Below are 10,394 nucleotides of genomic sequence, written 5' to 3'. Positions count from 1 at the left end.
CCCGGGACTGCCCATTTCAAGCCCAGAACGCAGTGGGCTACTGCTGGAGGCCATGGATGACTGCTCTTTGCACACACTTGGGGAGGAGAGATCAAAGGACCAGTTAGGTGAGGCGATCTCTAAGTTCCCCTGCCCTTGAACTCTTATGATTCTGGCACACAGCAGTTGCTCAATAAACGTTGACCAGTAAATGACAGCATGAATGAAACCTCGGGGTCTGAGGCTACACGGTCTCAAGCCCAGGTTGCAGATGTGGCATCTAGTGGTATGGGGAAGGTGGGGTGCTGACCCAGGTGGCCTGAGTCCCTGCTGGCCCTATTGGGAAGGACACTGGGTGCCTGAGCCACCTTCCCAAATCCCACCCCCCTAGATTAGCCCCAGCCAGTCAGCTGGGGAGTTTGGCAGCCACCAAGAGGCTGGCCTCACTATCTCTCCCTGATCCTTGAGAAGGAAGCCTTTATCAGCAAACGCTGCTTTTGAAAGCCCTAATTGTCAAACACAGTCCCATCAAAGCTGCAGAAAGGCAAGCCGCCCCCACCCACTTCTCCCCAGCAGGCGCGGCTGGCTCCCCACAATGGCTGACGGGTGTATATTTTAAAATATCTAAATGCAGCTGAAAATAAAAATTATTTACACTCCCCAACCAAGCTGGCAGGCCGCTTTAAAGTGTGCGCTGATGGTGTTTCTCCCTCCCGTCTCTCCCTTGCTGATAAAGGGCCATAAACCAGGCTGACACATTTATAATAACCTTTTCCTTCCTCTCCTTCCTCCCTCTCCTGGGCTCCCGTCTTGGTCTCTCACTCACACACTATGAGGGATAATTTTTTATTATTCTGCCATTAGCAGAGAATAGAGAGTTTGATGGGGGGGAATGAAATGTCAAATCATTTAGAAAGAGAACGCGAGAACACAAGCCGGCAACTTTTATTTTTCCCCATCAGCAGCGGCTGTTGCGATGTCACCATCGCATACAGGGTTTGGAAACTTATTTTTCCATATCTTCCTCACCTCCATTTTATTCCCCACTTTCCTTCCTGAGGGGATCAGAGCCAAGTCCACTGGGGCTGGCTGAGATTTTACACCAGGTGGCTGATGGAGCCTGGGCCCAAGTGCAAGGTGTTACGGAACTTCCCTGCTGAGTTTCTGCCCCAGGGGGCTAGGCATATCTGGGAAGCAGGTGTGGACACGGTGGTCTGCAAGCATCTGTTTCTAGGAGGAGGTGGGAGGGCAGGCAGGGGTTTTGGAACAGCCTGACCTCATGGACACGGCAGTGGAGAGGCTGAGGCAAAGGCCGGAGTTCCAGGAGTGTAGCAGAGTTGGAATGAGGGGCCGTAGATCCCTGTAGTCCTAACCAGCAGCACCTTGGAAACAGGAAGGGGGGATTAAGGACAACTTTGGGGGCAAGAGGAGACCAGGCCCTGGGCACAGGATCAGCCTTCTTATGGGGGGGCATGGGCAGAAGGGTGCGGTGAGACATCCCCCCAGGGGGCTTTGCAGCCTGTGGTGTTAAAGAAGAATGTAAGAGGACTGTGAGTGCAGGAAAAACATCCAAGGAAATCTCAGAACAGCCTGTGGTCCTGCCTGGGGAGAGGAAGGTTATTCCCTTTATGGTGACCTACTGTCACCCACTGGCTGGCAGGGTCGGGGTGTGGTTGGGAGAGCTTTTCCAAAGAGCCTGGAGTAAGAGGTCCATAGAGGCCCTGTGGCTTTCAGAGCCAGTGGAGCTATACCATTTTTCTAAGTGGACCTTTCTAAGACATTTCCTCCTGGTCCTGAAGCTGGAACCACAAGCCAAGCCCTCTTCTTTAGGTAGATGTCTGGCCAGGAGAGTGCTCTTACCACGAGGACTGCCTTGGATCTCCTCATGATCCAGCTACTTCTTGCCCCCCAGGGCCCCTCAGGCACTGGTAGAGATGGGGCTGGGTTCCCCAGAATGTGCCCTCTATGGGGTGTGACGATGGAATGCAGGAGACTGGCCTCCCCACGGGAGGAAGCTGAACCCTCTGCTAGGAGATGCTCCTTCACCGTCGAACCTGGCTCTTAGATGGGACACCCAAGGCCACTGCTGCTCTTACCAAGATCTGGTTGCAGGATTCACACCAGGGGCTGTGGAGGCCCCAGAGAGGGCTTTGTGGAGGAACATGGTGGATTTGGGTCGCTGAGAAGTGGAGAAAGAAGAGTGTTCAGGGCCTCACTTCGCAGCTCCAGTTCGCACAGATGTGTATGTTTAGTATGACAATCTTCCGACAGACAGTGGAAAAGCATCTATAGGAAGGGGTACCTTTGGCTAATTCTTACAAAGGCGTCCTATGGCCTAGCGGTGGTTTGGAAGATATGCTAGGTAAGGAAATTACGTGAGCCAAGATGGGAGGTGGGACTCAGAGAAGCCCAGGGCCTGTAAGGGTAGCATGCCTAGCTCTTGCTGGAGAGAGTGGGCCAGGTAGGGCTGGAGGGTCAGGTCCTGCAGGCAGCATGAATGCTCCCACAGCTGATAAACATGTGCACGCACACATTGGCACAGACACCCAACTGAGGCAGCTGTAGGGAGGCATGAAGTGGCCAGTGGGCATTGAGCCTACTCTGCTCTGGCTCCCATAGTATGCACTGTCCCACCATTGCAGGACTGGCCTACCCCACTTAGCCAGCAGGATGGTGGCCCCATTGGGCTTTAGAGGCCAGGAAGTGGCCAGTGGTTGATCCCTGATCAGACCCTGACCCCAGGGCAGCTGCTCATTCCTTTGGCAAATGAAAACTCCAGTGATGGATCTGTATTCGAAGTCCGTTGGAAATGGAGGACATGACACTTGTGATGGTCTCTCTCATTCCCTGAGTGGCCACAGGGAGGAGACATGGTCACAGGGAGGAGACTCTATCTCCCCCTGCCCCCTCCCCCACTCTCAATGTACAACATTCTTTCTTCTCACCATCAAAGTGACATCTGTCTCTCCATGGGAGGGAGGAACCAGCGTCCTCAGAGCACACTCTGGGCTTTGATGTCCAGCTCAGCTGACTTGGCTAGCCAGGAACGGCTCCTCCTCCCCCTCACCAGGGCCCCAGGGCTGCTGGCCCCTTCTGGAACCTCTCCTTCACACACTATTTGTCTGGCTCTCTCCTCTGACCCTTCTCCATCTCCCTTTTCTCTGCATCTGCCCAGCTCTGCTCCCTCCTCAGCCCGAGAGCCCCTGGGATCAGCCCTGGCCCAAGAACCTCCCCCTCCGCCCAGCCCCCTGATCTGGACGTCGGTGGGGGGGGGGGGTTCCAGCATGCTCTGTCCTTGTGTTCTCACTCCCCAAGGGCTGGATTTGCCCCTGCCCAAGACCCCGACCAGGCCCATTTCCCCATCATCTCACTGTTTTGTGTTCTTTCATGTGTGTACATGCGTATGCATGTGTGTATGCGTGTGTGTGGCATCTGCTGGCCTCCTACTCCAGGACAGGAAGATCCCCAAAGTCCGGGCCTGAGTCCTCCCTCCTCTGTCCCTCAGACAGGTACCCACAATGTGGGGCCTAATTTGCTTTCTTGTTGTTCCCCAGGCAGGGTGGGGTAGGGCCAGGCACTAGTGAATGAATAAGGGGTGATGGAACCTCACAAAGTCTCAGAGCCTCCAGAGGCAGGTGCGGGAGAAAGGACATTCTGACTGAGAGGAAGCCCTGGAAACTCCAGATGGGGCAGCATGACAAGAGGGCCACAGCCATCCTTCTTCTCAGTCCAGGCCCAGCAACACCGCTGGGGATGGAGGCGGCTGGCCCACCAGGAGCAGGGGGTTGAGGCAGGAGCTGACTTTCTGTCTGTTACTCATTCACCAAGTTTCCCATGAGGTGGGAAGCATAGCTAACGGGTGGGCTAGCGGGTATGGCAGTCACTTGAAGAGCAGTGGGCCCCAGGGGAACAGAACCAGGTTCCCCAAGATGAGCCTAGGACTAGTTCCACTCTGAGTCAGGGGGTGGGCAGCCTCCTGGAGACCCCGCTCCGCTGCTGGATGCAGGTCATCTACCCTTCTCTCCCCTGTCTCTCTGTTTCTCTTTCTGGGCAGTGGGCCCATACGTGACATAGACACACATACATGCTCACATAAATGCACGCAAAGACACATGGGCGCACGTGCATGCTCATATTTGCATGCCACACATTTAACAGCAGTGCAACACACTATGCCTGCACACACGTACACACAGACACACCCCAGGCACACAGCGTTCCTGCCTGCTCCTCCAGGCACTGGCTGCAGGGCTTGCACCTCCTTGCCTCTGCGTACAAATACGTCACCATTCACGGGCCCTAAAGCAAAGTGTCCCCTCTTCTCCATCTAACTCTTCCGGAGTCACCAGAGGCTCCTGACTCAACAGCCCCTCCCCTCCAGTTTCCATCCTCACATACCAGGTCTGTGCTCTGCTCCAGGCTGCCCCTCCTCCCACTCTGACCCCTCTTTTCTAGGCCTGAGGACCGCAGGGGACAGGGGTGGAGCATGGAGGGAACGGAGAGATGGGCAGGGCAGTTCTCCCCATTTTGCTGATGAGGCCATTGAGGATCCAACAGGGCACATGGGCTTTTTCTCCATATTCACCCCAGATCAGCCTTCTTTCAACTGAAGGGAAAGTCCAGGACCCCCACATCTAGCAGCATGAGGGCCAGACCCCCTCCTGGGAGAATCAACAAGATGCAGCTGCATCTGAGCTGGGCCCTGGTGGGTAGAGAGGATCCAAAAATATGGAGATGGAGGGCCAGGTTCCTCCAGGAGGAGGTAACAGCTTGAGCAAAGGCTAGGAGGAGGGAAAATGCAGGGTACAAACGACCCAGCAATCCTTGAACCTGTGTGTGAGGAGGACAGAGGGAGAAGGGCTTGGAGAGGCTGACTGGAACGTGAGACTGCAGGGACCTGGAGCCAGGCAGAAGCCTTCCCGACAGCCTCGACCTCCAGGAGAGACTCCAACTGAGATGTGCGCCCTCAAGGCCTCAGAGAGTGGGGACAGTAGGAGCCCGTCCAGAGCAGGGTGTGGGCTCCTCCCCATGGCCCAGGAGCTGTCTGGGGCCAAGAGGCTGCCCTGTAGGCGAGGCTCCCACCGCCCACTTGAGATAGGTGGCTGTCCCCAGAGCCACCACATGCTTCTGCTCAAGGACTTCTTTGAGCTGGATAGGATTTATTATTTGAGAATTGGCCACCCCCAACTCACTTTTTCCATGGGCTTGTATGACTTAGGAGGGTCCCAGGAATGAGCACCTGGAAAAGGGATGGGTCTTGTTCTCTGGCTCTGCCGCAGACCTGTTGAGGATCCAGGGTGGGGGGCTTGGTGGGGAGTGTAAGCCCTCTGCACTCTCGTTGGCTGAGATCTCTTGTGGGCCTGGGGGTCCAAGGCTAGACCAGTCCAAGGAACTATTTGGTCAGAGGATACTTTTGGGAATTCCAGGTCCCACATGTTTTACGTTTTGTGTATTGCTTCTTTATTGTTATTGCTGATGTTCTATTTGTTCCAAGTAAACATCTGACAATGTCCAGGTCAATGGATTCTGCAGATGAAATGCTCCAAGTGCAGTGTCTCATCCTAAAATCACCTGAAATGTTGGCAATTTATGTTGCCACCCAACACGTGTGTGTGTGTGTGGACAGACACATGTGTGGTAGAATGAGGCAAAGCAGGGCCAGCCATTGCCTCCTGCTCTGTCACAACTAACTGGGCTCCAGGACAGAAGGATGGCCCAGAGGCAGCAGCCTGGGAGAAGGTCAAGGAACGTGGTAGGTGGTGGGACCAAGGCAAAGGGCAGGGCCAAGGCCGGCAGGACCTCAGGGGCAGCAGGCCTGAGCAAAATCCTGAAGAAGGGAGTGTGGCTGTGTCACTTGGGAGCCAGAGACTGGACTAGGCCCCACACAATCTCATGCCCTCTCTGGGCCTTGGGTTCCTTTTCTAAGGACCAAAGCAGGCAGTGGGATGGCTCCAGAACCCTAGCCCAAGGTGCCCCCAGTTCCTGGAAGCCCAGGCATGGCAGCGCCAGCTGGCTGCCCCACGTGGCAAGAGCTCCTAGGCCCTAAGAATGGGCCTCCTTCGGGGAGGCAGGTACTGCGAAGGGCCTAGGCTGACAGGGCAGTAAATGAGGCAGGGAGGTCATAAATCCTGTTTCAGGAAACCAGCCCCGCCTGGCTCAGTGACGGCCACTTAATTTAACCACTGCTGTCACAACAGCTTTGTGGGCATCCTCGCCTGGGCCTGTGGGATTTATGGCCCCAGAGAGACCTTCTTACACTTCAGGCACTGGCCCAATGCCCATCTCCACCCAGTCCTGGCCAGACCCAGGGTCAGAGCAAGAAGCCCTGTCAGTGAGGGTACTCCAGGTGCAAGCAGCCCCTCTATTCTCTCCCTGGGCACCCCCAGCCCCCTATTCTACTCTGAGACACGTCGCTTCTGCTGGTGAGGCAAGAGTGAGGGCCTCCAAGACAGGGGCACAAACTGATGGCTCTGCCAGGTTCCCGTCCCGGAATGCAAGGGGATACTCCCACACCTGCTCTGAGGATCCCAAGTGGGTCTGCCCTCCCCCTGTGGATCTCCTGGGAGGCAGCAGCCCTGGCTCATGCAAGATCAGAGCAGGCCATTCACTGACTCAGCCATAGGCCTGGGTCCCAGAGCTGCCTCCTTCAGCATCCAAATAAAGTTCCACCGGATCAGGTAATCCTTGGGAGCCATCGCAGGGGGAGTGAGAATACTGATACCTTGGCCACCTCTGCCAAAGTCTACACAGACTCCTATTGGGCTCCCTCCCACTCAGGTGGAGCCACGTGACATCCTATGGTGTCTCTAATGCTGGTTTTGAGTCCCAAATTAATGGGATCCCTTACAGCCAGTAGCAGCCACAGGGCTGGGCCATGCTGGGCTTCTATTTTGGAACCAGGAAAGCCTGGGGTTAAATCCCAGCTCTGTCCATCCCTCACTGTGTGACCTTGGGCAAGGTGCTCAACCTCTCTGAACTTGTTTTATCATTTGTGAAATGGTGGCACATATGACTGCTGGAGAATTCTGTGAAGTAAGATACCTAAAGTGTCAAGTCCAGGGCTGGCACATTATAGGTGCTCAGTGAACAACAGTCCCTTTCTGAAGTCTGATGGAGCTGCCAGGTGGGCTGCCTCTCAGCAGAGAGCCATCCAAGGGAGGGGATGCAGCTGTGCCTCATCACTACTTCCCTCCTGGAGCCAGTCTGGCAGGATGGGCACTGCCACCTGCTTTCCAGGGGCAGACCTCCCAACTTGGGTGGCAGGAATAGGTTGGGGCTGGGGCGGGTGCTGCTGCCAGGTTCTCCTCTCAGACTTAGTGGGGTGGGGTCAGGGCCTAGAGGCCTCCAGGAAGCCAAGCCCCTCCTGGCCTCTTGTTGTCTACCCTCCCACAAACCCCAGTGGCTGGGCCAAGCCAGGCTGGCCTAGATGACTGGCTGGCCCAAAAGAGGCTCCTTGACATTGCTAAGACCACCCCATCCAGCCTCCTCCAGCCCTGAGCCCCAGCACCCAAAATCCCAAGTTGACCCAGGACAAAGATCCTGAGTCAGCAAGGCTGTTGGAGACCTTCCAGCCCAGCCTCTGCTGCACACATGGGGAGGCTGAGGCCCAGGGCAATCATCCTGTGGCCTGTTGCCCATGCAGGCTGGTCGTACCTGCTACACAGGCCTCCTCTCTGCCCTGCCAGAGGGTGAGCCCGCTGTGGGTGGGAACCCAGGCTCTCTTTCAGCCAGCTTCTCCATCTGCCAAATGGACCCTTTGCCCCATGTGCCCAGATCTGTGAAGGCTGCTGAGGGAGCCAGAGGAAGGAGTGGACAGAGTCTCTGTCCTGGATCCCTGGTGGAACAGGCCACCTCACCCCCAGGGCAACATGAGGAGCACAGCTGGACGTGGGCCACAGCGAGGGCTGAGGAGCCAGAGGATGAGCACCCAGAGGTGGCATCCTGGTGGAGGCACAAAAATAAGTGGGCTCAGAGAAGCAAAGACTCAACGGCTGGAGGGACCCCAGGCTTTCTCCATGTGGAGCCTCCTGCCTTTAGGAAGCAGAAGATATTGGCTCCATTTCACAGATGAGGTTACTGAGATTTGGAGGGGCAATTGGCTTCCTTAAGGTCACACGGCTGGTAAGGGACAGTCTTAGGCCATCTGAAGAACAGCTGGAGCAACACGACATGTTGAGGCCAGTAGGGTACAGGGTGGGGAAGGGATGTGGGAGATGGGGCTGTGGGAGGAAGCAGAAAGCCTTGGAAAGACTTTGGAATGACAGTAGGGCCACTGTGCAGGTGGCAAGAGTTCCACAAGTCCTGGCCTGCAGCTCTGAGAGGCCAGGAAGGAGGCACCACCCCAGCCCCTCTAATAGATTCCTCTTTGATCATGTTTTTGTGACCTTTGTAAAAGGCAATTTAAATTCTAATTGTCCTGTGAGTACCAGAGGAATCAATTAGAGACAAGAGCAGCTAATTATGCAGGGGAGGCAAGCCCAGGGCAGGCGGTACAGGGAGGTACAGGCTCCCCACACCCCCAATGCCTGCCTGGTGTCCTCCAGCCTCTCCTCCCCAGTATGAGGGTGGAGGTTGTTAGGGTCCATGGTGCAAAAGGAGGCTCCTCCAGGCTGGGCCAGAAAGCTGAGTGGGAGGTCCTCCAGCCCCAAAGGCTGGTGCCCTCCTAGGCCTCTAGGCCCACCCACAGCCCAGTCTACAGGTCTCCTTACTTAGGAAGCTGTCACCACCACCACAGCTGCACCTTCCTTCCACCCCCTTCCACTGGCCCTGCCCCTCCCCACAGAGCTGCCCTTCCCAGCCATGGAGGTCCTCTGTCCTGAGCCCTGCCCTGCCTGGCTCTGGAGGGTGGAATCTGGGAATGGGACCCCTGAGGAGACAAGTAGGCCTCGCCGTACACCAGCACACCTGTACATACCTGGATATATCCATCACAGACTTTGGCCAATGGGACACACTCCTGGTGTTCAGAGTTGGGCCTGGTGTGGCGAGGTCCCTGCCTGTTCTCCCACTCTGGAGCCTCACTTGGTTCAAATGCAGAGTGATCACCAAGCAGAGTTCCTCAGCCCAGCCTTCAAGGCCCTCACCCACACCCATGCCTCTCTCAGGCCCCTCAGCCAGGCAGCACCCTTTGTCCCTGGGCCCCTGGGGCTCAGTCACACCTCTGCTCATTCCCTAGCACAGAAAAGCCTCAGGCTTCTCCAGTTCTGCCCTTTCTGAGCCTCAGAGTTGTCTATAAGATAGGGATGATAATTGTTATGTTGTTAGGTATCATCCTCTTGTGAGGATGAAATGACATAGTGTATATAAAGCCCCAGAACAGGTCCTGGTACACAGTAGGTGCATAAAAAATGTTATTTGTTGTGAACATCCACCACCCCACCAATGGACTCATCTCGCCCACTTTCCCCCAACAGAGCCTACCAGCAAGTGTGAGGATGGTCTCTCCGTAGACAGTAAGGCCCCTGAGAGCAGGATTGAGGCTGGTTACTCCTGTGTCATCAGTGCCCACACAGAGTAGGCATCAATTAATTGTCATTGGACTGTACTAGTCCCTCAGGGACTGAACACAGGCCTTCCTGGAGCGTTGCGATCTCACAGTATCAGCCAAGTGTGTGTCAACAGGCAAAATGATTGCCACACCTAACCCAAACTCAGCACTCACCATGTGCCAGGCACCAAGCTCTTAAGAGAAATTAATTCATGTTAATACTTAGGACAACACTATGGGGTAAGAGCTATTATCACTCCGTTTTACAGAGGAGGAGACTAAGGCACAGAGAGGTGAAGTCACCTGCCTGTAACCACACAGCTGGGATGGGCAGCCTCAGGATTTGAATTCCAGGCAGTCTGGCTGTGGAGCCTGGAACTCTTAAGAACCACACTAGACTCACCAAGGGAGCATAATGTTCCGTCTAGGTCCAGTTGACCAAGTTGAGCTGCGTGGGTCACAGGACACAGTGAGACAGGGAACAGCAGCAGGGCCAGGAGAGTAAAGAGCTCCATCAAAGGTCACTCTGTCCTCGGGACCCACAGAGCCAGAGGTAACTGGAGAGTTTCACAGGCCTGTGCGACCCCTGATGCCACAGTGGTGACTGCAAGGAAGCTGCCACTGGCTCCTCTAGGGTGACTTTGAGTCTTTCACCTTCTTCAACTGTGCCACCAAGATTCCAGTATTCAGACATAAGCCATGAACCCCCCAAAAAGCTGAGATTCGCTGGGCCTGCACACTGGAGGGGGTTTACCTTGCCTTCATTGCAAGACCTGCCCTTCTTGGTACTCAGACTGACCAGAATCAGAGTTCAGTGTGGAAGAAGGGTCAGGGCTCAGTGTGTGAGCAGGATCACGGCTCAGTGTGTAAGCAAGGTCAGGGCTCAGAGTGTGAGCAGTGTCAGGACTCAGTGTGTGAGCTGGATCGG

At 55.5% G+C, this 10,394-nt stretch overlaps 1 long non-coding RNA gene across 1 annotated transcript; it reads right to left on the bottom strand.

Moving 5' to 3' along the window:
• Positions 1–908: 908 nt before the first annotated feature.
• Positions 909–9,708, bottom strand: LOC111771433 (uncharacterized). Its single transcript, XR_002805297.2, has 3 exons — positions 9,400–9,708; positions 1,840–2,158; positions 909–1,361 (listed from the first exon to the last, which is right to left on the bottom strand). It is a non-coding gene; the product is annotated as an uncharacterized lncRNA (long non-coding RNA).
• Between the last annotated feature and the right edge of the window lie 686 nt (positions 9,709–10,394).

This window comes from Equus caballus, chromosome 1, assembly GCF_041296265.1.
Source record: "Equus caballus isolate H_3958 breed thoroughbred chromosome 1, TB-T2T, whole genome shotgun sequence".
NCBI classification, from domain to species: domain Eukaryota; kingdom Metazoa; phylum Chordata; class Mammalia; order Perissodactyla; family Equidae; genus Equus; species Equus caballus.
Note: the sequence above shows the minus strand (reverse complement) of the source record. Positions and strands in the feature narration are given on the sequence as shown.